Source organism: Rhineura floridana, chromosome 5 (assembly GCF_030035675.1).
Source record: "Rhineura floridana isolate rRhiFlo1 chromosome 5, rRhiFlo1.hap2, whole genome shotgun sequence".
NCBI classification, from domain to species: Eukaryota; Metazoa; Chordata; class Lepidosauria; order Squamata; family Rhineuridae; genus Rhineura; species Rhineura floridana.
The window spans coordinates 90,623,079-90,646,573 of NC_084484.1; the positions used below are offsets into that span (position 1 = coordinate 90,623,079).

Consider the following 23,495-nt stretch of genomic DNA (forward strand, 5'->3'; position numbering starts at 1 on the left):
TGTGCGCGATAGGGGCTCTGGAGGAGTGTGGAGAGTGCTGGGGAGACTGTGTTTCTGCTGCTTCTGCGGCTGCCGCCGCGTGTGTCAAAGCTCCTGCCGTCTTTCAAACGATCGCGAAAGGTTTTCATCTTGGCAGCGAGATTAGCAGCTAACGAAGTTCGGCGGCTGCAGCCCACACGACTTTGGTTGCCTGCGTTTATCCTTCAATAAAAGCCGGTTCCTTTATTAGAAACAGGAGGCGCGTCTCCTACCGCCCCTCTCAAATCCCAACTGGCGAGGCGCAGCCCAACGCCTCCCCCCTCGCACATCAAATCCCCTCTGGCAAGCCACCACCAAACATTCCCGATACCGGTGGCTGCCCCGCTTCCAGCCAGCCAGTCTCTCCCCCCGGTGGCAGGGGGCTCAACCACATCCCACCCCGTTGATTGTGGGGGCAGCCAACATCTCCCTTGAAATCCTCTCTTCGGAGGAGCAGCCAGCCCGAATCTGCAAACTGTTAATCCCTTTCCCACCAGGGGTAGCCAACAACCAGCAGCACATCCCTCCTTCCCCAGGGCAACAGCTTTAAATCTCCCTCCCCAAACCCCCACACTTAAATCCTCTTCCCTTCCCCCATATTCTTTCCAAAGATATAGCCCACCTCTTCATTTCTAAAACTCTTTCTCTCTCTACACGTTCTCTACACACGTTCCCTAGCAAGGTATCCAACACCTCCATATCCTAACGAGCCTCCCCACCCTTGCAGCACCTTCGCTTTTCCATCGAGAAAAGTCTCTTCCTTTATTAGAAACAGAAGGCACGCCTCCTGCCTCTCCGGAAAGAAGTCCCCCCCAATCCCCTCCAATTAAAAAAAAGAAAAACAAAACCTTGGGCACAACCACCCCCGCTTCAGATTTCCCATTCCTAATAGCAGGCGGCTCTCCCCTTCTCAGGCGCAAGTAATACGCCCTTCCCTCTCCCTCAAATCCCTCATTACAAGGCTCAGCCAGCCTCCCTCCTTTCAAAGCGCAGCCAACCACCCAGCAAATCCCCCTTCACCAGGCGCGGCTCTGGCTCTGGCTCCCCCCTCCCCCAACTCAGCAGGTCTGAGAGGCGGCAGCGTGTTTGCTTGCGTGTGTTAGCCAGAGCTGCTAGATTGCGCCAGCGAGCGCGAGCTAGAGTAGGTTTCCCCGGGCGCCGCCGGGAGAGCCAGTGCTTTGGATGCCAACGGGCTCCCTGCCGATCGCTCGCGCTCTCGAGCGCGGGGGAGGCTCTAGGGATCTTGTCGATGCCAAGGAAGGGGCAGAGCCCGGCGCGGCAATCGTCGCTGTGGGAAACGCCATTCAGCAACTCTTCTCACAAGCAGGCAGGTGATTCTGCCAAACACAATGAAAAGAGGCCATTCCCGTTTAAATGAAGCTGAGATAAAGCAACGGGGGTGGGGAAGCGGCGGCGGGAAGAGAGCAAAGCAAAACCCTTGGAGGCCAGCTGTGGTGGTGCCCTACACGAAGAGATTTGGCCACGTCTTGGGCGGCGGGACAAGAGAGCTGTTCTCTTCTGAGGGAGCCGGCGCTCCTTGGCGCAGGCCCCAGAGCTCACAGTGCAGCGAACCCTGCCCTGAGGGCGGGAAGAGGCGCCAGAAACAAAGCCGGGCGGCAGCAATTCTAGCCGCCCGAAGGGTGGGGGATGAGGCAGTAAAGAAACAGTTTCAAACCCCAGGACGCTAGCCTCGCGGGGCTTCCAGTGTGGCCCCTGCGGTAGCGAGGACACCCCCGCTGACTGACACGGAGGGTAAGCCGAAAAAGGCGCGAAGTCTCCAAAGCGGGAAGCTGCAGCTTGGCTGCCCTTCCTTGCACACCTCTCTTCTCCTCTCCTGAGGCCAGGGGCCTCCACCGTCTATGGGTGAGAACAGAAAGGAACCAGTTGGCGGTTGTAGGGCGGGGGGTGGGAGAGCCCAGCAGTGCCCACCACTTTACTTCCGTTCTGCAACTGCGCGTTAAACCAGAACTGTCCGTAGGCCTGGCCTGTTCTCCCCCTCTTTACAGCGGCGCTGAGTCGCCGAGCAAAGAAGGATTTAAACAAGGAAGGGAAGAGGGAAACTCGCTCGGAGCTTCTTAGCTAAACTGGCTGGGTTGCAGCCGCGCACCAGCCAAGACTGGGAGCGGAAGGAAGGCTGGTGGAGATTCTGCTGCCCGTCCTGTTTGTTGGCTGGCTGTGTGCCGCCGCCTATCAGTCAGCCTAAAGGCGTGCTTTGCAGTGGCCCGGAGCTAGAGGGACCCAGATGCAGCCGCCGCCGCGTGAAGCAGTCAGTCTGTGGGACTGGGTGACACGAAAAGATGGCGCTGCCTTGTTTCGCCTCCCCTCCCCCTCCAGCAGCCTCCTTCCCTCTCGGCTTCCACTTCCTTCCCAGCAGCTCCGCCGGCCGCTTTAAGGGCTCCCCCTTTTGCAGCCGGACAGCATTATTAGCTCGGTGGGTCTCTGCCTTTTCTCCCCCCCCTCGGATTCCCCCCCCTCGCTGGCTTGTTAACGTTTATCTCTCCCTCCCTTTTTTATGTCATGCAGCTTGCAGTGGGGGGAAGTGGAGCAGCTGGACAAAGCAGAAGGGCGAAATGAAAAGTCCCGACGCTCCCCACCCTCAGTATCCTCCCCACCCTCCTTTCCCGCCCCCGGAGCCACCAGGGCGGGAAGGCCAAGAGCTTGGAGGGGTGGAAGGGCTGCGCTCGGCTTCCCGGGAGCAGGAAGGAAACCTCGCCAGAGAGCCTGGCCGAGTTTCAGACGCAGACAGACTCAAGAAGCTATCAAAAGCCGGAGGATTTGGGCTTCAAGCTGCTGAGCACATACAAAGTGCCCCGGCTTTGACCTGGAAACAGTCCCTAGATAAAGTGTCCCCTTAATCAGGTACATCGATACCGCCTCCCACTAATTGGTAGGAGGGACCCCGAAAACCACCGCACGCTCTTCCTGTCATGCTAGCGTTTTAGTTTCGCATCGAAGCCTTTTTTGCTATGCCCATCTTGGTGCCGGCTTAACCGAGTTGTGGATCAGAGGTTGTCGTAGGCCCAAGCGGCTCTGGTTCCCTGCCTGCCAACTCTCAAACGTCTGCTTCCCCCCCTCCACTCCTTCCCTATCGTGTTCCTCTCTCCCCCCTCCCCCCTTTTGGTTGTTTGATGTTGTTCACTTCCTCCCTACCTATCACCTTTATTGGCGGATGGATGGATGGGGGGGTTGGGCTGGAAGGAAGAGAAAGAGTTGATGCGTGAACGGCACACTACAGATGTCACAGCCGTTCGAAGAAGTTTAACTGCCTGGAAATTCGGTCACAAAAGGGAGAACGAGCAGCCCTTTGAATCGGTTTCCAAAGTACCTCCCCACTCCTGTTCACCCCCAGAATTTCCCCTCCCCGGTCTACACAACACAGTCAAATCTGCCCTAAGTGCTAAGATTTTTGTTGTTTTTGTGAAGTCTGCAAATGAAATTCAGCGTGGCGGTCGCCTATTTTTGGGACTGTTAATTGCACGTCGTGGTACTGGGATGATGCTTAGGAAGAGAGGCGAAAAGGCCTCACTGGCTCTCTTTACCGGCCCCAAAGAGGCGGAGAAGCTGCCAGTGAGATCCGGCTTCTCCCCTCCACTCAAGTTGGCGCATAAACAAAATGCATGGAATTGTAAAGCAGCTGGTTTACAGAGGGGTGTATGTGTGTAAATTAATCGTTGCTGGGACTTTGTAACAATCTATTTAAAGAAGAACAAATATTATCTTTCAGGGACAGAAAATGCAAAATTAGGCAGATATTTTCACCCAGAATCGCATCCTAGTTAATCAGAAATCGACACATCGCAGCAAAATTGTCTGTCGTAACTAGGGATGGGCGTTTGCATACACTGATTTCGGTGAGGTTTACTTTGTTTTGGATCCCAGTTGGTGATGCGATTTTGTTCCAGGCATGCACCCTTTGTCTATAAAGACAAACTGATTTCTTAATTGTTTTTTCTGCCGCGTGTGGTTGCCAGTTAAGCAGAGTATCTATCGTCATGATAATTGTGCCTACAAAAGTGAAGGCTCCGGGTTTGGTTGTTTGTGACTGGTCAGGTCAAGAAAATTCTGACCCCTGATCGGATGCACACAGGAGAAGCATGAGTGACGTTTGTTCGCATGTTAACATTTAGCAATGCAGCAAGTCTTCCATTTGTGTTTAAGAAATAGGCAGAGACCTTCAGAAGCTCTACGCTTGTTCATTTGGAGACCATTGATTTCTGCTGCCAAGGCACCGGGTCGCAAACGCAGTTGTTCTTTCACCTCCAGACACACATAATGAGAGCCGTGTTAAGTCAAATCCCATCACACGCTCAGAATGCAAATGTAATTTTAGCCTGATTTCCAAATAGAAATCATCTCAAGAAGCCTCAGGGACTGCGATCCTCAAATGCGTTGCTTGATATGAAGAGAGGCAAACCAGGAAAGGTCAGGCTTCCTGTTGTTATTTTGGAGTAGTTATCTGACTCCTAATAGGCCTCAAAAGAGATCCTGTGCATTAAACTCAGTGATGAGGAGCGGGGGCGAGGAGGGATTCTGTCTTGTCTCGAGAGAGGTTTAATTTTGTCCTAAATATTTTCCTTTGGTTTTTGCTTGTTTGTTTCTTTTTTGTCGTTTTAATCTTAGTGAATTTGAGGTGCAAATGCAATTTTGTATGGTGTTTTGATAGTGGAAATGTGGAGAAGCATCTTCCTTGTACCTGTTATCTAGCTCCGGATTGAATATTAACAGACCTCAGTCTCCTGCGGTCGGCCCCGAGGCCTTGCCTTTTAGACCTTTGTCTGCTTTTCTAAAGGCAAGCAGGCACCAGGCATTTTCCTCTTTAAATGCAGAGGGACTAATCGGATTACAGTGGGGCCGATGGGAAGGAGTAGTGGGAGAGCCAATTTTGACTATTTAGAAATCGGGTGCAGGGGTCCCCAAGGCCACAGCACCTAAACGACGACCTATGCGGGCCAGTGGTTTGGCTGAAGGTGTTAATTTCTTTCTCCAGCGGTGTTTGGTTTGACTTCCTAACCCAGAAGGGTTAAAAGGCTCCCACCACATGCTAATTGAATTGCAATTCTTGCTGGCATCCTTGCAGACGAAACACATTTATGGGGAAGCCCGATCCACCACTCTGCTAGATGAAAGTATTGAAATCCAAGACGACAGAAACCTTGGGTGGCAAACGCTTTTTGTGGAAGTAACTCTTATTCATTTCAGTGGAATCTGAGGATTAAAGGAAGTACTCTTCATTGAAATGAATAACACTCACTTCTGTATAAAAGCCGTATAGGCTGTGCCTGTACTCCAGCAACGATCTGTCGAAGTACTTTGACTTAAATGAGTTGTGGATCTCACTGTAGGAAGAGTTACAGATGAGCATTGCCAAATATATATTAAGTAGAGTTGTAAAGCAGAAGTTTGGAAGCGCCTTCCTAGGGACAATTAATTTTACTGATGGGGGGGGTACATACCAGAGATCCCTTCAGGGCTGAATTTGAAGCCCCGCTTAAAAACGCCAGCACCTGTTTTCAATATCAGGGCTCAGATCTGGTGTGTATGAGCTGGAGACAGATGTTTTCTTCCTTTTCTTCTGAGGTCTGGAAGTAGTTCGATAGAATATTTCTTTGTGGGGCACAATCGCTTCCCTCCCACTCCATCTCAGCATTGTATCAGTACAAACAGGTTTTTCAGGTTTTAGCCTTGCTTTTTCCAGAAACCTGCAAAGCCTGTTTGACCCATGACAATAATACGTGCACCGCAGAAGAGGGTTGGGTGGGGTGCCAGGTTTGGCTCTCTTAAATAAAACCGTAGCCTCTGTCCAGCCTCATAAATAAATCTGATTTTCTTCCGTCGTGCAGTAATCACAAATCCTCCTCCTTACTCGCCTATCCAAAGCACACCAGCGATTAGGCTTAAAGGTTTCTAGGCCAGAGGATGTGATTCTCAAGATGGACTGAGCCACAGCACCTCCTTTTTGGGGGGAAAAGAATGGAGGTTCCAGTGGACTAGTTATATCCAAAACTTCTCTTAATTATTCTTGTGCAGTCACGATCAGGACGTAAAACGGAGGCTTTTGTCCACTTTTCGTTTCAACATATGTTTAGCAGCAATATGTAACTCCAAACGGTCTGTGTTATTTGAGAGGAAAAGAAATTATTCTGAATTAATTAATCCGGGGCCAAAAGGGCCTGATCTCGTCTGAGCCCTCACTGAGTTGGGATCGTTGCCAGCCCCGAGGAGCTCCCGGCTCCCGAACTTCTGGGCAGGCTGGTGAAAATAAGAGCCTCCAGGCCAGCGCTGCCTAGTAAACAGGGAGCGCATTTGTGCAGGCGCGCCGAGTAAACAGTGCCTGGCAAACAGACCACCGGCTTGGCTGGGGCTGGAAGCAGCAACCTTCCACTTCTCAGCACTTAGCAACCGAGCCAAGCGTTGCTCGCCCGCTCTTTCCCGGAGCCAGCCAGCCAGGCAGGCTCAATTTGATTTACTTTCTGGTTACGATGCAGAGATTTCGCCTGGCAGTTCAAGGGCAGGACAGGAACCGTGGAAGCGGAGTCTTGTGAACGGAAATCTCTCATTTATAAGGTTCTGCTCCGCCACCGAAAGCCATCCTCGAGCACATTTGTTCCGCACGCAGCTCGCTTTTATCTTCTCCACTCGCTCCTTCTTCCCACGTCTCGCACGAAGGGGGAGGGAGCCGATGGGAAACCACAACGCAAATGCTACAGGAGCGAGCTCTGCTTGGCCTCTCGGTTAGGCCCAGGGCAGGCAGAATGTAAATAGGAAAGCGAGCTCCGGCTCCACGCGTAGACTAGAGTCTCCAAGGCCAGACAAACACAGCTAAGGCACGTGATCAGGCTGCCCTACAAGCCTATAGATAGCAAAAGGGGAAAGGATCTACCCCGTGCGCAACGCTTACAGCAAGTGGGGGATGAGCTGAAGACCATGTTTCTGACATAATGCCAAGATTCAGAGTGGCTTTGGGTAGCACAGAGAACGTGCACATCAAACAAACGCTTTTCGAGTTCTCCGATCTGGTTGCTGATGTGCCTTAAAGGAGCAGGAGGTTGTTGGGAATAGAAAATGAACGGGGGGGGGGATTATTGTAATGGTTTTCACTCAGAGGACTCTGGGCTTTTGTCAGAATCTTCTAATTAGCCCCTTAAAGGCCCTTCACTCAAAATTAAAATAAAAACAGGAGTGGGAAGACAGTCACACTGAAATAAATGGGGTAAATTTTCAATTTTCCTTTTTAGGACAGGGGCTTTGGATATATGCCTCCACGGAAAGCCATGGGCCTTAATTGTGCATACTTAGCACTAAACCCATAGAAAATGAAAGTTGAACAAGGAAATCTCAATGACAGATTAAGATACAGGCAGGGCAGTTTACCTCTGTAAGTATGTTTTGGCTTGACTTCCACCTTGGAGTTCTGAAACCCTCTGCTTTTATTTTTTTTCAAAAGAAAAGTTTCAAGAGCCCTGGTAGAAGGGTTATACTTGATGTTTATTAGGCAGTAATTGCAGTTTTTTCTTTATTACTTGAATACAAAACTGCTAACATAGGAAATTTCTCTCATCACCCCCAGGCAGTTATTCAGTGGCTTAAGCCTTATGGCTTTACCTTTAAAAAGAGCGTGGGTGGAGCTTCTGAACCCTGACTGATTATTTGTCCCTCTTACATGGCCCCCAGTAATTCATCTTCATTCATAGAATCCCATTGTCTTTTTCTTGGGGTGGGGAAATTTATCTCTCATTTCAAAGAGCAGGCTGGGAATAAAACACACAAACTCAGCATATATTTATTTCTTTGCATAATTTATTTTTAACATAGAATTATGCTCAGGACATGTTAGCAATTTTGGCCCTCAGTAAGCCTATTTCCTTTGGGAATCCCACCATGTTTTTAAAAGTATTTGTGTCATGGACGGAAAGCTGGTTATTTATTTTATTATACTTGTATACCACCCCATAGCCAAAGCTCTCTGGGTGGTTTACAGTAACTAAAAACATTAAAACAAATACAATTTAAAACAGATCTTATAAAAACAATTTAAAACACAATTGAAAAATTTAAACAGTATAAAACACATGCTAAAATGCCTGGGAGAAGAGGAAAGTCTTGACCTGGTGCTAAAATGATGACAGTGTTGGCGCCAGGCGCACCTTGTCAAAAAGATCATTCCATAATTTGGGGGCCACCACTGAGAAGGCCCTCTCCCTTGTTGCCATCCTCCCAGCTTCCCTTGGAGTAGGCACCCGGAGGAGGGCCTTTGATCTTGAACGTAATGTATGGGTGGGTTTGTATTGGGAGAGGCGTTCCATCAGGTATTGTGGTCCCAAGCCATGTAAGGCTTTATAGGTCAATACCAGCACCTTGAATCGAGCTCGGAAACATACAGGCAGCCAGTGCAAGCGGGCCAGAATCGGTTTTATATGTTTGGACCATCTGGTCCCTGTTACCAATCTGGCCACTGCATTTTGCACAAGCTGCAGTTTCTGAACCGTCTTCAAAGGCAGCCCCACATGTGCATTGCAGTAATTTAATTTGGAGGTTACCAGAGCATGGACAACTGAAGCCAGGTTATCCCTGTCCAGATAGGGACGTAGTTGGGCCACCAACCAAAGTTGGTAGAAGGCACTCCGTGCCACCGAGGCTACCTGAGCCTCAAGTGACAGAGATGATTCTAGGAGAACCCCCAAGCTACAAACCTGCTCTTTCAGGGGGAGTGCAACCCCATCCAGGACAGGTTGGACATCCTCCATCCGGTCAGAAGAACCACCCATTAGCAGCATCTCAGTCTTGTCTGGATTGAGCCTCAGTTTATTAGCCCTCATCCAGTCCATTGTTGCAGCCAGGCACCGGTTCAGCACATTGGCAGCCTCACCTGAAGAGGATGAAAAGGAGAAATAGAGCTTTGTGTCATCAGCATACTGATGGCAACACACTCCAAAGCTCCGGATGACCGCACCCAATGGTTTCATGTAGATGTTGAACAGCAGGGGGACAGAACTGACCCCTGTGGAACCCCATACTGGTGAGTCCAGGGTGCCGAGCAATGTTCCCCAAGCACCACCTTCTGTAGGCGACCTGCCAAGTAGGAGCAGAACCACTGCAATGCAGTACCTCCCACTCCCAACTCAGCCAGTCTCCCCAGAAGGATACCAGGGTTGATGGTATTGAAAGCCGCTGAGAGATCAAGGAGAATCAGCAGAGTCACACTCCCCCTTTCTCTCTCCCGACAAATTTCATCATACAGGGCGACCAAGACTGTTTCTGTGCCAAAACCAGGCTTGAAACCCGACTGAAATGGATCCAGATAATCAGTCTCATCCAAGAGTGTCTGGAGCTGGCCCGCAACTACTCTTCAAGGACCTTGCCCAGGAATGGAACATTTGCTACCAGCCTATAGTTATTAAGATTTTCTGGGTCCAGGGAGGGTCTCTTCAGGAGTGGTCTCACTACTGCCTCTTTCAGGCAGCCAGGGACCACCCCCTCTCTCAGAGAGGCATTAATCACCTCCCTGGCCCAGCCCGCTGTTCCATCCCTGCTAGCTTTTATTAGCCAAGAAGGACAAGGCTCCAGCACAGAAGTGGTTGCACAAACCTGTTGTGTGAAATCACCTTTTAATCCCGCCCAAACACTGCTAAAGAAATGGGGTCTCCTAAGGAATAGTCATTTTGAAAGAGAGATTGAGATCAGAAAAGTCCCTTTGGATTTTTCAGTCTATCTACTCTAGATAACACTCAGTATGCTAACAGTTTCTCCTCTAGTCCCAAAAGCTTTTTCTGCTGTCATTAAAACAATATGTTTATGTAGGGCATTTCTTTTCTTTCCTGTGTGTGTTTTACACACAGGCCTTAGAGTTTATTTCTTTAATTTAAAGGAGCAGATATTATCTGATGATGTGCTGTAATACTAATTCATATTAATGTGTGAATATGCCCTCAGACCCAGTTACAGGAAGCTTCAAGTGATTTACATTATCTTGGGAGGAAGCTGTGCAAGTCATCGGTGTGCTAAACATGGCAAATATATACATGTCACGTAACAAGAGCACCTGGTAATCTACAACAGTACATAATGGACAATGTGGAAGAGAAGAGAGAACCAGTTTCATTGGTCCACCAGCACCTCTAGAATTTTCTCTGTGTAAGCTAGCCATATCATTTACTAGCATGGTGCCTACTTTACTTTTGGCTACATCCTGGATACCTTTCTATATATGTGGGCAGGGGAGTATGCTAAGATATGGAATAAATCCTGGTTGTGTTCAGTTCATTAATGACACCAATTTCACCACATTTTTATCCATGGAATAGAGGGCATCTGGAATGCCTTATATAAGCTGTGATCTGAAGCATACTTACTAGGAAGGAGTAAGCCCCAGGGACAGTCCATAATAAGCGTGGTTAGAACTCCATCCTTAAATAAGATAAATGTTAGATGCCCCATCATGTCCTTTATTCTATGGGACACAATTGTGACTAAACCTAAACAATTGCCACTGAATTTGGGGATTACTTCTGAGTACAGAGGAAACAAAAGACATACGCGATATGACCTCTTTTCTCAAACAATTTAAACTATTGCAGGAAAAAAGTGAACTGTTCCAGGCCAGGTGAACTACAACATACAACTATCAGCAGAATTTGCAAGGTCCAGCTTAATGTGGCTGGTTTGAGAAAGCTTTTTGGGGGACAATAACCTGCCAATTTTGTTGCCCCTAAATCACTACCTCAGTTCGCAAGACTGTTACTTTGGAATAATCTTGTTGAAAGGAAAAGACCCCACAGTTACCAGCTTGCAGGTTTTTCCCCTACCACACCTTCTGACATCAGAAAAGCTTGTGTGTTTGACCTGGAGCCTTTTCTTTCCCTGCAGCCATGTTTATAGTTTAACCTTCCAGTTCATTAACAACAAAAGGAGTTGCTAAGACCTTCCCTTCCCTTCTTGCAAATTCTCCACTTACCGGCAAGGACATTCATGCCTAATGACCAGAGTTCTTACCATGAGTGCTCCAGAGTTAGAAACTGCTAGCTAAGCGAGTCTATTTTTAATTCTTTTTGTCACGGGAGGCTTGGGTTATTTTTGTAACTACCACATCTCCAAATCCCCCCTTTCTGGCCTCCAAGAAGGTCTTGGAGCATATCAGTAAATATACATCCTTACCCCATATATTAAAATGTGCAGAAGTCCTAGATTTATATCCAGCTTCTTAAGTAGCCTTGACTTATTGAGCTTCAAAATCCTGTAGTTATGCAAATATTTGAGATGCTCTCCTGTTTGATCAGAACTTTCTCAAAATGATCTCTTTTGATTATGGAATAAGAAACTGCCTTTTCACACATGTAAAGTGAGGTACAGAGCCCCTTCAGCCTTCTTTTGTTACAGCATCACACTAGTTTTTCAAGCCATGTGTTCCCACATTCTTTGAAGGTAAATAGTAAAAAGGGCTCTACAAAAGGTGTTATCTCCCCACTTTTTGTCAGAGCTTGGAAAAGTTACTTTTTTGAACTACAACTCTCATCAGCCCCAGCCAGCATGGCCACTGGATTGGGCTGATGGGAGTTGTAGTTCAAAAAAGTAACTTTTCCAGGCTCTGCTTTTTGTCAGGCCTTAATCTTGTCACAACTAATATGCAGAAATTGTAGCCCTATGATTAGGAAAATGGTTTGGGGCCTGCTTTTGCTTTCAGCTTAGGTTATCTAGTTGATACACTGAGTATGTCACTGATAGATATAATTCAGTCCAATAAAGCTGTTGGTGGTTTAACTGTACAGTAGGGCCCCGCTTTACAGCGCTTCGCTTTACAGCGTTCTGCTAATACAGCGGTTGTGAATTGTAGAAAGGCCCCGCTTTACAGCACTTGTTCCACTTTTACGGCTTTTTTTGCTGCCGGGCACCATTTTGGTCAATGTAAGTCAATGGGATCTGCTTTACAGCGGTTTTCGCTTTAGAGCGGGGGTCCAGAACGTAACCCACTGTATGAGCGAGGCCCTACTGTATTCTATTTTTTTTTACTGCCTTCAAGTCAATCCCGACTTATGGCGACCCTATGAAAAGGGCTTTCATGGTAAGTGGTATTCAGAGGTGGTTTACCATTGCCTTCCTCTGAGGCTGAGAGGCAGTGACTTGCCCAAGGTCACCCAGTGAGCTTCATGGCTGTATGGGGATTTGAACCCTGGTCTCCCAGGTCATAGTCCAACACCTTAACCACTACACCACACTGGCTCCATGTATTATCCATGTATAATTTACTAACTTAAACCTTGGGCTCACATGGCTTTGTGAGTGTGCTCACGCACATATGCATGCTGTTTTCTATCACAGTGCTTAATGTGCATGGTAACTTGAACTAACCTATCTATTAAAATAAGTTTTAGAGTGAGTTGTCAGTGTATATTTGAGCAGCAGTTGGTATTTATGGATATCAAGCGCCTGGCATGGTAATGTGCTGAGGGATTTTGTGCTCCTAGTGAAACTTCCAGTAAAGACCATGATTGGCTGATGTGAGTCATAGAGAGGTGGAACAGCAGAGGAACCTTGGTCCTTTTTGTTGCTGTTAGCTGAACTGCACTGATGTCACAACATCCTCAGTTCTAGAAGGAAATGGACAGAGGAGTCTAAAAGATGAGAAACTAGGAATGGGAGCAGAATTGGAGAAAAAGGAGCAGTGGAATCAAACCAGTCTAGAAAAGAAGGAGGCAATGGTCTGATAAGACAGCAGATTAAGAGAAGCAGGAGGGGCCCAAGGGAAGGGGTGGAAGGAAGAATGGTTCAAAGGAATAAAGAGTAGAAGCCACAGTATGAAGCTCGCTGTGATTGGCTGAAATTGTGGTCTTACGTTATTGCTGTACAGTAGCACTTATCTAGGCATTGTAAGTTAGCATAAACTTAAACATTAGTTGTCTAATATATTTAACATTATTTATTAGATGGTTTTAATAAAATACAAATTTAACAACAAATGCTCAGTGCCTTTGTACTCATTGGTCAAATTACTGAAAACCGAGGACAACCTTGCTTCATATTGAGCAATAAAGAAAAGAATGCCAACTATGAGGAGATGGGGCTTGGAATGCTCCTGAGAAGGCTGTCCTCTGTATTGCTTCCCTATTACAATCTTTTATTCACTAAAAACTGCCTTGCAGAAATATAAAATTAAGAGATAAGGAACCTTGATTGATTGGTCAGTCATCTTAGGTGGGTCTCACTCTCTACAGCCATTTCAATTTTATTCAGTTCAATTCATTTTCTATTCAAATTCTTCTTGCACAGCTCAAAGTACTCTGTGTTTGGGACAGGTCACTGCTGAGAATAATGTCAAGTGGGTAGTAGCCTGAAACTGCAATGCTATGGATGTCTACTCAAAAGTAAGTTTCACTGAGTTCAATGGGGCTTATTCCCAGATAAGTGGGTATTGGATTGAAACTGAAGAGGATTTCGTGATTGTTGCCAGAGGGTTCTGAAATAAGTGGAAGCTTACTTTACACAAGCCCTCTTCACACATTACTCATGTGGATATGGTAAATGTTGAACAGAGGCTTTGGACATGCATCTAGACCTGCCCCTGAAGTTGTGCTGGTCCTCCTGCTCACATCTCTGCTGCTGACTTGTTCAAGAAAATGTTTACAGCAGGGAGCCTTCTCTATGTGTGGAGGTGCAATGTAGAACCCTCATTAGCAGAGCTATTGTGTCAGTTTGTTGAAGGGTTGTATAACAGAACTAAAGTACCTTAAGTCTGATGCACCATTTTAACAAGTTTGTGCAATAGAATGGATTGAATTTCTTATGCAGATTCAACTGGTTTGAGTTGTTATTCTCTTATTCCTTTTCCGATTAACGTGGTAGGAATCAGAGATAATTTACTTCCAACTTTCTTCTTAGGCAGACAGCCAACCTATTTATCCATTCTTTGGGCTTACCAGAGGTGCTGAGCCAGTTGCTAGGTGCCACTTCCAGTTTTGGTTCTGCCTGATGCAACCAAGCTTCAACCTAATTTTACTGGATCCAGGAAAGGAGGCTGCTGTGTTGCAGTAGTAGGCAATCATAGGACACAGTGCCAAAAGCCTCATAAGCCAACCTAGAAATTCCTGTGGAGCATATGCAGACGTTGTCTAGCAATCACAGTGGACATATTCCTTTTATTCTGGGATCCAGCAAATAGCTAGGGCTAAAATGTGGTTATTTCAAACCATAGCACAAATGGGAGTATGCACATCAGGAAAAGTAGAAGGAAAGAGGGAAAGATAATATGGGGGTGGAGGGGAGGGACCAGGGAAAGGATCTGAAGAAATATAGGCTCATGAAAACATGCCAGCATGACTGTGTCAGCCTTTAAGGTGCCACAGAGCTCTTTGTTTTTGTAACAGTGGACTAACACAGTCTGTTATGCTTAACAATGGTGTATGTGCATCATATTTAAACCACTAAACACACGTAAAGACATTCCATTTGGGCTAAATGACAATTAGAAAGCTTTAAAGCCCCCCTCTTGGTAGCAGTGTGTTACTTTTTGTTTTTAAATGCTAGCCACATTTTTGGCTATTAAAGTTTTCTTTTAACTTACTATATGCATGTAAGTAATAACATTTCTATCCTACCTCTTGGTGTAAAATGGCCTCAAGGTGAATTATAATAAATAATAAAGTACAATAAAAGCTAATAATATATGCAATTGAACCAACAAGATAAAAAGATTACACAGAAAACCAGCAGATAAAATGCCATTAAGATATCTTAAATACCCAAGATAATAGGACAGACTTTAGTGTCTAAAGGACAACAGAGTTGATGCTAAATGAACATGCTTTTGATTATCTAAGTGCCACCACCGAAAAGGCCTTCTCTGCAATAGCATCCCATTCAACTTCAGAAGGTGGGGGGCACCTGGAGAAAGGACTTCTGTAGAGGATCTTAATTGGTTGACAGGTTCACATGGGAGAAGAAAGCATTTTTATACCCCAGCCTCACACTGATTAGGGCTTTAAAGGCCAAAACCAGAACTTTTAACTGAACTTGGAAATTAATTGGGAGACACTATATATTTTTGAATATATGTGCACAGCAGTCAGCCCCAGTTAACAATATGGCTGTACTGGTTGAACCTTCTAGATGCATTTTAGGGGCAGCATTACAATAATCTAGCCTGGATATTACTAGAGAGCAGATAATTATGGCCAGATAATTTCTTTCCAAGAAAAGGTGTAGGCTCAAGCTTTTGCACCCACCAAGGTTAGTAAAAGGCAATATAAACTACCAATGAGAACTGCAGTTGTGGATTTTATTTGTTTTCAAACAAGTTTCTTCCTGCTTGAGTCTTCTAGGTGAGATACAAATTTAAATAAATGTTTAATTGCTGATAAAGAGCATACCTACTGTTAATGTTACTTCCCAGGGAGAGGAAGGCAGAGCAATCTGGCATTTACTGGGTGGGAAACAAAACTGAAGCCCTTCCAGGGATGACACCACTTCTGGGAAAAACCAAGGAAAGAAAATATTAAAAACAAGCTGATGAAGGCTGGTAGTATCTGACTCTTATTGAGAAAGCATCCACTGAGACCCTCTTCATATATCAAAGAATCTTGTGACATGTTAAAGATTAACAGATGTATTGTGGCTTAAGTTGTTAGTCTTATTATTGTTAGTTTTACTGTGGCATAATCTTTTTGTCTTTAAGGTGCCATAAGGCTCCTTTGATGATTTTGCTGCAACAAACTAACACAACTACTCTGCTAGAAATCTTCATGTAGTTGTTATGTGCCTCCAAGTCGACTACAACCTATGGCGACCCTATGAATCAGTGACCTCCAAGAGCATCTGTCATGAACCACCTTGTTCAGATCTTGTAAGTTCAGGTCTGTGGCTTCCTTTATGGAATCCATCCATCTCTTGTTTGGCCTTCCTCTTTTTCTACTCCCTTCTGTTTTCCCCAGCATTATTATCTTTTCTAATGAATCATGTCTTCTCATGATGTGTCCAAAGTACAATAACCTCGGTTTCATCATTTCAGTTTTAGTGATAGTTCTGGTTTAATTTGTTCCAACACCCAATTATTTGTCTTTTTCGCAGTCCATGGTATCCGCAAAGCTCACCTCCAACACCACATTTCAAATGAGTTGATTTTTCTCTTATCTGCTTTTTTCACTGTCCAACTTTCACATCCATACATAGAAATCGGAAATACCATGGTCTGAATGATCCTGACTTTAGTCTTCAATGATACATCTTTGCATTTGAGGACCTTTTCTAGTTCTCTCATAGCTGCCTTCCCCAGTCCTAGCCTTCTTCTGATTTCTTGACTATTGTCTCCATTTTGGTTAATGATTGTGCCAAGGTATTGATAATCCTTGACAAGTTCAATGTCCTCATTGTCAACTGTAAAGTTACATAAATCTTCTGTTGCCATTACTTTAGTCTTTTTGACATTCAGCTGTAGTTCTGCTTTTGTGCTTTCCTCTTTAATTTTCATCTGCATTTGTTTCAAATCATTACTGGTTTCTGCTAGTAGTATGGTATCGTCTGCATATGTATTATTGATGCTTCTCCCTCCAATTTTCACACCTCTTTCATCTTGGTCCAATCCTGCTTTCCTTGTGATATGTTCTGCATATAGATTAAATAAATAGGGTGATAAAATACACCCTGTCTCACACCCTTTCTGATGGGGAACCAGTCGGTTTTTCCATATTCTGTCCTTACAGTAGCCTCTTGTGTAGAGTATAGGTTGCGCATCAGGACAATCAGATGCTGTGGCACCCCCATTTCTTTTAAAGCATTCCATAGTTTTTCTTGATCTACACAGTCAAGGGCTTTGCTGTAATCTATAAAGCACAGGGTGATTTTCTTCTGAAATTCCTTGGTCCATTCCATTATCCAACGTATGTTTGCGATATGATCTCTGGTGCCTCTTCCCTTTCTAAATCCAGCTTGGATGTCTGGCATTTCTCGCTCCATATATGGTAAGAGCCTTTATGGTAGAATCTTGAGCATTACTTTACTTGCATGGGATATTAAGGCAATAGTTCAATAATTACTGCATTCCCTGGGATCTCCTTTCTTTGGAATTGGGATGTATATGGAACACTTCCAGTCTGTGGGCCATTGTTTAGTTTTCCATATTTCTTGACAGATTTTTTTCAAAATTTGGACAGATCCAGTCTCAGTACCTTGTAGCAACTCTATTGGTATGCCATCTATTCCTGGTGATTTGTTTCTTCCAAGTATTTTAAGAGCAGCTTTCACCTCACATTCTAAAATGTCTGGTTCTTCATCATATGGTTCCTCTGTGAATGAGTCTGTCATCCTGGCATCTCTTTTATAGAGTTCTTCAGTGTATTGCTTCCATCTTCCTTTTATTTCACCTCAATCAGTCAGTGTGTTCCCCTGTTGATTATTCAACATCCCTACTCTTGGTTTAAATTTCCCTTTCATTTCTCTAATCTTTTGGAACAGGGCTCTTGTTCTACCCTTTTTGTTGGCTTCACAGAATTTTTGTTGGCTTCACAGAATTCAATAAGTCTTTCTCCTGCTTCATTTCTATCTCCTAAGCTCCATTTCCCCACAATTCCTAATTCTTCTTTGTTCCCTACTTTTGCATTCCAATCCCCCATGAGTATCAGCACATCTTGTTTTGGTGTGTGATCAATTTCGTCCTGTACTTCTGAGTAAAATCTCTCCAATTCTTCGTTTTCTGTGTTTGCTGTTGGAGCATAGACTTCATACGTGTATTTGAACCATCTTCTTTATTTTTATTCATTTATCTGGGGAGCAATACTATAGTGGAGTTATATTGATTGAGGGGTTTTGGATTTGTTGAACTCCCCCGATACAGGATCAGAATGGCTGAAATGGGGCAGTCTTGGGAGGGATGCACAAGGGAGGGACACACTTGGACCACACTTATTCCGTTTCAGTCCATTGTAATGCTCCCATCGGTGACACAACTTTACCCGAGCTCAAGACTTGGTGCAAAGAGTTTCCCTTCCATTGATTTTAATAAGAGAGGGAGCTGTGAAAATAACTTGCCCTGCACTGATGACCACCATGCCCACACCTTAGTGACACAGCACTGTGTCATAAATGCTCAGAGTTCAGAAGGGAGGAATCTGATGAAAGGAAATATGGATAAGGAGCATCAGCACAAAAAAGGGACCACTTTTGAAAAAAAAGGCTGACCTCACAACAAACGTGGAAACTTGAGTAGATTGCTATCACTTATCTACCTAGAAAACTAACAAGCTACCTTGTCTCAGGACTCCAGACACAAAGGCTAAACTCCACTCCATCAGCTGAGTGTGCCAGGACAGAGCACACAACTCCTGAAAAAGCCCACCCTTGACCCATTGGTTTATGACAACTACCCTCTGGTTGCAAATACCCCCCTTTTAGGGAAGGTGATCAAGAGGGTTGTGGTGCAGCAATTGCACGTACTCTTGGATGAAACAGATTATCTTCATCCATTCCAGTCTGGGTTCAGGCCTGGTTTTGAGACTGAATCGGCCTTGGTCACCGTGATGAATGACCTCTATTGGGAGAAGGACAGGGGGAGTGTGACCCTGTTATTCTTACTTGATCTCTTGGCATATTTTGATACCATTGACCATGGTATCCTTCTGGGCCCAGTTGGTGAGATGAGTATTAGAGCCACTGTTTTACAATGGTTCTGATCCTATCTCCAGGGTCATTTTCAGAGAATAGCATTGGGTGATTGTCTTTCGGACCCCTGGCAGTTGTGTTGTGGGGTGCTGTAGGGTACCATCTTGTCTCCCATGCTGTTTAATATCTATATGAAGCCCTTGGGATCAGTCATCAGGAGATTTGAGGCAAGGTGTCAGCAATATGCTGACAATACGCAGCTCTATTTTTCTGTAACATCTAAACTGGGAAAGGCTGTGCAAGCCCTGGACTGCTGCCTGGACTCGGTGATGGGCTGGATGAGGGCCAATAAACTAATCCTAGCAAGATGGATGTGCTGTGGGTTGGTGGTTCCCGAGTTTGGATAATTGGTCAGTTGCCTGCTTTGGATGGGGTCATACTCCCTCTGAAAGAGCAGATCCGTAATCTGGGCATGCTCCTGGATTCATCTTTGTTGCTAGAGGCCCAGATGTCTTCAGTGGCTCGGAGTGCCTTTTAACAGCTTTGGCTGGTAAGGCAGCTGCAGCTATTTCTGGACCGGGATAGCCTGACCACTGTTGTCCATGCACTGGTAACCACCTGGCTGGATTACTGTAATGTGCTCTATGTGGGGCTGCCCTGAGGTTGGTCTGGAAGCTGCAGCTGGTGCAAAATGCGGCGGCGAGACTGCTCCTGGGGCAGGGTATCACCCGCTGTCACTCTGCTGCTGAATGAATTGCACTGGCTAACAATTAGCTACTGGGCTAAGTTCAAGCGGCTGTTTTTGGTGTATAAAGCCCTATACAGCTTGGGACCAGGATACCTGAAAGACCGTCTCACCCCTTACATACCCAGTTGATCACTATGCTCTGCAAGTGAGGGCCTCCTGCAGATACCATTTTATCAGGAGGTCCATTCCACACAACATAGGAAACTGACCTTTAATGTAGTGGCACCTACCCTCTGGAATTCCCTCCTCTTAAATATTAGACAGGTGCCATCTCTGTTATCTTTTTGGTGATTACTGAAGACCTTCCTCTTTCAAGAAGCCTTTTAAGTAGAGACCTTATCACAGTCTACATCTGTGTTGGAATTGATTTTAATATGCGTTTAAACCTTTTCTCTTTTTTTAATGTTTTTAAAGCTTTTTAAAAAAATGTTTTTAAAGATGTTTTGTTTTAATATATTTTAAAGTCTGATTTTACGATGTTTTACAGTGTTTTTAGTGCATTTGTTTGCTACCCCGGGCACCTACTGGGATGATGATGATGATGATGATGATGATGATAATAATGTATAAGCAAGGGAAAGGTAAACACATGCTGAAATGAATAATTTTAGCTAAATCTGTTTCCACACCCCATCCTCTCTGCCCTACATTAATATTCCATTCTTTCTAAACTATTGCTCTAACACGTTTGCCCTCCAACAACACACAGTAGGGTCTTCCACACAGGCGAGGCACTCATCCCCACATTCATCTACTCTGGGGAAAGGCCAGACACTTAACTCCAAACATTGGCCACAGCCAATAAGCAATTAGACTGTATTTCACTAAAATCCATCTGGGATAAGGGTGGAGTATATTCGAGCCACTGCTGTTTCCTCCCACCCCTATGGAGGGAAGGCTGAAGCATGAACACTGGCAGAGCACTCAGGTGACATTAGTCTTTCATGTCCTTCACAAGCACCAACTGTACATCCAGGTGCGGGGACAATGTGTTCCATATGCTGGTTGTTACTCATTGCTCTCTGTCTCCCTCTGCTCCCCATAGACCAATTTCCCACATGTATACGATCCAGGTCATGGCCCATTCTGTACTTACCAGGAGAGAGGCTCACCCCCCTGAACACCAGAAGTGACCAGGATACTACGGCATGTTTGTCCATGGGGTTGCTAACATAATCTAGGCAGGCTCCTGTACCTTTGAAATTTCCAAAACACAGTTATGGTAAAGGTGAGGGTGCTCCTAGCTTACAGCTGGTGCAAAGACACAGTAGTCTTGTTGGAGTGACTGGTTGGTAACCCCACACAACTACCTTTCCCTTTCTGGATCTCTTCCCTCCAGATGTCGTTCAGTAAAGGCATTGACATTTCCACATGTGGTGTTCCTTTGTTGCCAGAGAATGGTAGATAAGTGCCCCTTCCCTTGACCCTAGAATGATCTGACTTCAGCTGGTCTCAGACTGGGACCCTGATATGGGGAAGGAGATTGATATGCTCAGCCCTCCATTCTCTGTTTACACAGGCAGACAAGGGGAATAGGTTAAGTTGCCAGGGTTTTTTGAGGGGGTCAATTGGAGGGGCGGAGAGAGAGGAGATATTGGGAAGGGAGAGGGGCAATAAGCCCTGCTAGAATGCTACCCAGCGGGGCTGACCTACCAGGCACCATCAGGGGGATCACAGTAGGTTGTTGGGGGAGAGAATAGGGAAAAAGGGCTGTTTAGCCCATGCAGGATCCAGACTATTTGTCCTTTTGTTTGTCCTGGTTTCCCTCGGTGAAGGACACTCACTTGTTTTCCTAGTGTGGTGTTGTGCCCTATATTTGAACCAGGGATCTCTAGCATGTAAAACATAAGCAGTTCCACTCATCTACGACTCTTCTTGCAGCCCCTGTGCACCTGGTTTCTATTAATCGATGTTGCGGCTGGGTGGAAATAAATGGTTCTTCATGTCCTGTTTGCAGGCTTCCCATAGGTATCTGGTTGGCCTCTGTGAGAACACGATGCTGAACTTGATGGACCTTAAGCAGGATCTAGCAGGGCTCTTATATTGTAATGTCCCATGATGTGTCTGGTTGATTTCTGCTGCTGTGGCTGAGTTGTGAGGGGATTCTTACCCCATATATGGCTACTTGACTACTTCGATATGTGGAACTGGCACTTTTACGAGTGCCAAATAATGTTTGTTCCACACATGCAAGGAACTGATCCTTCAGTGTGGCAGCACCTACATTCTGGAACTCCCTACCCATTGATATTAGGCAGGCATCTTTGCTGTATTGTTTTCAGTGTCTTCTAAAACATTTTTGTTTAGGCAAGCCTACATAGATATGTACATTTCACATGTAGTTTAATACATATATTCACTAATAGGCAAAAAAACCTTGTGGTTTAAGAACATACCTATAGCCATTTCTATCAAACTAAAAAGCATGGAAATTGGCCAGCTATAGTGAATAGGAGACCTGACCTCCTGTCTGAGCTATTGTACTGCTCTACAAATTTGTAAAAATGCAAACACAAGTTTGGTTGGTCTTTCACAGTCCAATCCACTTCTTGTGTAGCTTGGAAGAATTTGGTAACATGTGCCTCTGAACATATGGTGAGTGGTGGCAACACCTGCCATCTCCAAAGATGGAGAATTACATTTTTATATGTTTGTTGGTGTTCTTCTTACTTTGTTTCTTTCTTGTGTTACTACTGTTTCTACAGAGAACGTAACCTAGAAAATTATATTTCTCTCCTTATTCATTCTAGAAATCTGTGTCAAATTTATTTTTATTAATTTCAAAGCCTTTTTATTGATCAATGTCATATGATGGTAAAGACAGCCTTTTGTGTGTCAAACTGGAGGTTATGTTTTATTTCTGTTTTGGGTGCATTAACAGTTGAATCTGAAACTGCAGTTTGATGTAAAATTAGACTGATTACAATATGTTGCTACTTAAGCATTGAAACTAGCTGCTGGGGGAAAAACTTGGCCTGCCCAAGATGCATGTTTTCAGCCTGCTATGCTTAAACCACTTCAAAGTGGGCATGGTCAAAAACATAGAGCACACCTAGAATATTGCTAGAATATTTTTATTTCGTTCAATTTATATACCGCCCACAGCCCGAAGGCTCTCAGGGCGGTGTATAGCATAGGATAAAATACAATAACATCACAAGAACAATAGAACATAAATATAAACAATAAATAACCTCATATACATTAAAAGCTTAAAAGGTAGATTAAAATGCCTGGGAGAATAAAAAGGTTGTCACCTGGCGCCGAAAAGATAGAAGTGTAGGCGCCAGGCGGACCTCATCGGGGAGACTGTTCCATAATTCGGGGGCCCTCTGTGATTCGGAACTCGGAGGAGGGCCTTAGATGTTGAACGTAGTGAGCGGGTAGGTTCGTATCGGGAGAGGCGTTCCGCCAGGTACTGTGGTCCCGCACCATGTAAGGCTTTATAAGTCAAAACTAGCACTTTGAATCTAGCCCAGAAACAAATAGGCAGCCAGTGCAAACGCGCCAGAACAGGTGTAATATGCACGGACCGCCTGGTCTTCGTCAGCAGTCTGGCTGCAGCGTTTTGCACTAACTGAAGTTTCCGGACTGTCTTCAAAGGCAGCCCCACGTAGAGCGCATTGCAGTAATCCAGTCTAGAGGTTACCAGAGCGTGCACAACTGAGGCAAGGTCGTCGCTTTCCAGATAGGGACGTAGCTGGGCTACCAACCGAAGGTGGTAGAATGCATTCCGTGCCACCGAGGCCACCTGCGCCTCGAGAGACAGGAATGGATCAAAAAGAACCCCCAAGCTACGAACCTGTTCCTTCGGGGGAGTGTAACCCCATCTAGAACAGGTTGAACATCCACCATCTGGTCAGAGAAGGCACTCACCAACAGTGTCTCGGTCTTGTCAGGATTGAGCCTCAGTTTATTAGCTCTCATCCAGTCCATTATCGCGGCCAGGCAGCGGTTCAGCACATCAACAGCCTCACCTGAAGAAGATGAAAAGGAGAAATAGAGTTGCGTGTCATCAGCATACTGGTGACAACGCACTCCAAAACTCCTGATGACCGCACCCAGCGGCTTCATGTAGATGTTAAAAAGCATAGGGGACAAGACCGATCCCTGCGGGACTCCACAATGGAGAGTCCAGGGTATCGATGCA

At 45.5% G+C, this 23,495-nt stretch overlaps 1 long non-coding RNA gene across 1 annotated transcript; it reads left to right on the plus strand.

Moving 5' to 3' along the window:
- Positions 1-1,059: 1,059 nt before the first annotated feature.
- LOC133385102 (uncharacterized) lies at positions 1,060-11,622 on the plus strand. Its single transcript, XR_009762776.1, has 3 exons — positions 1,060-1,881; positions 2,542-7,393; positions 9,949-11,622. It is a non-coding gene; the product is annotated as an uncharacterized LOC133385102 (long non-coding RNA).
- Positions 11,623-23,495: the final 11,873 nt, after the last annotated feature.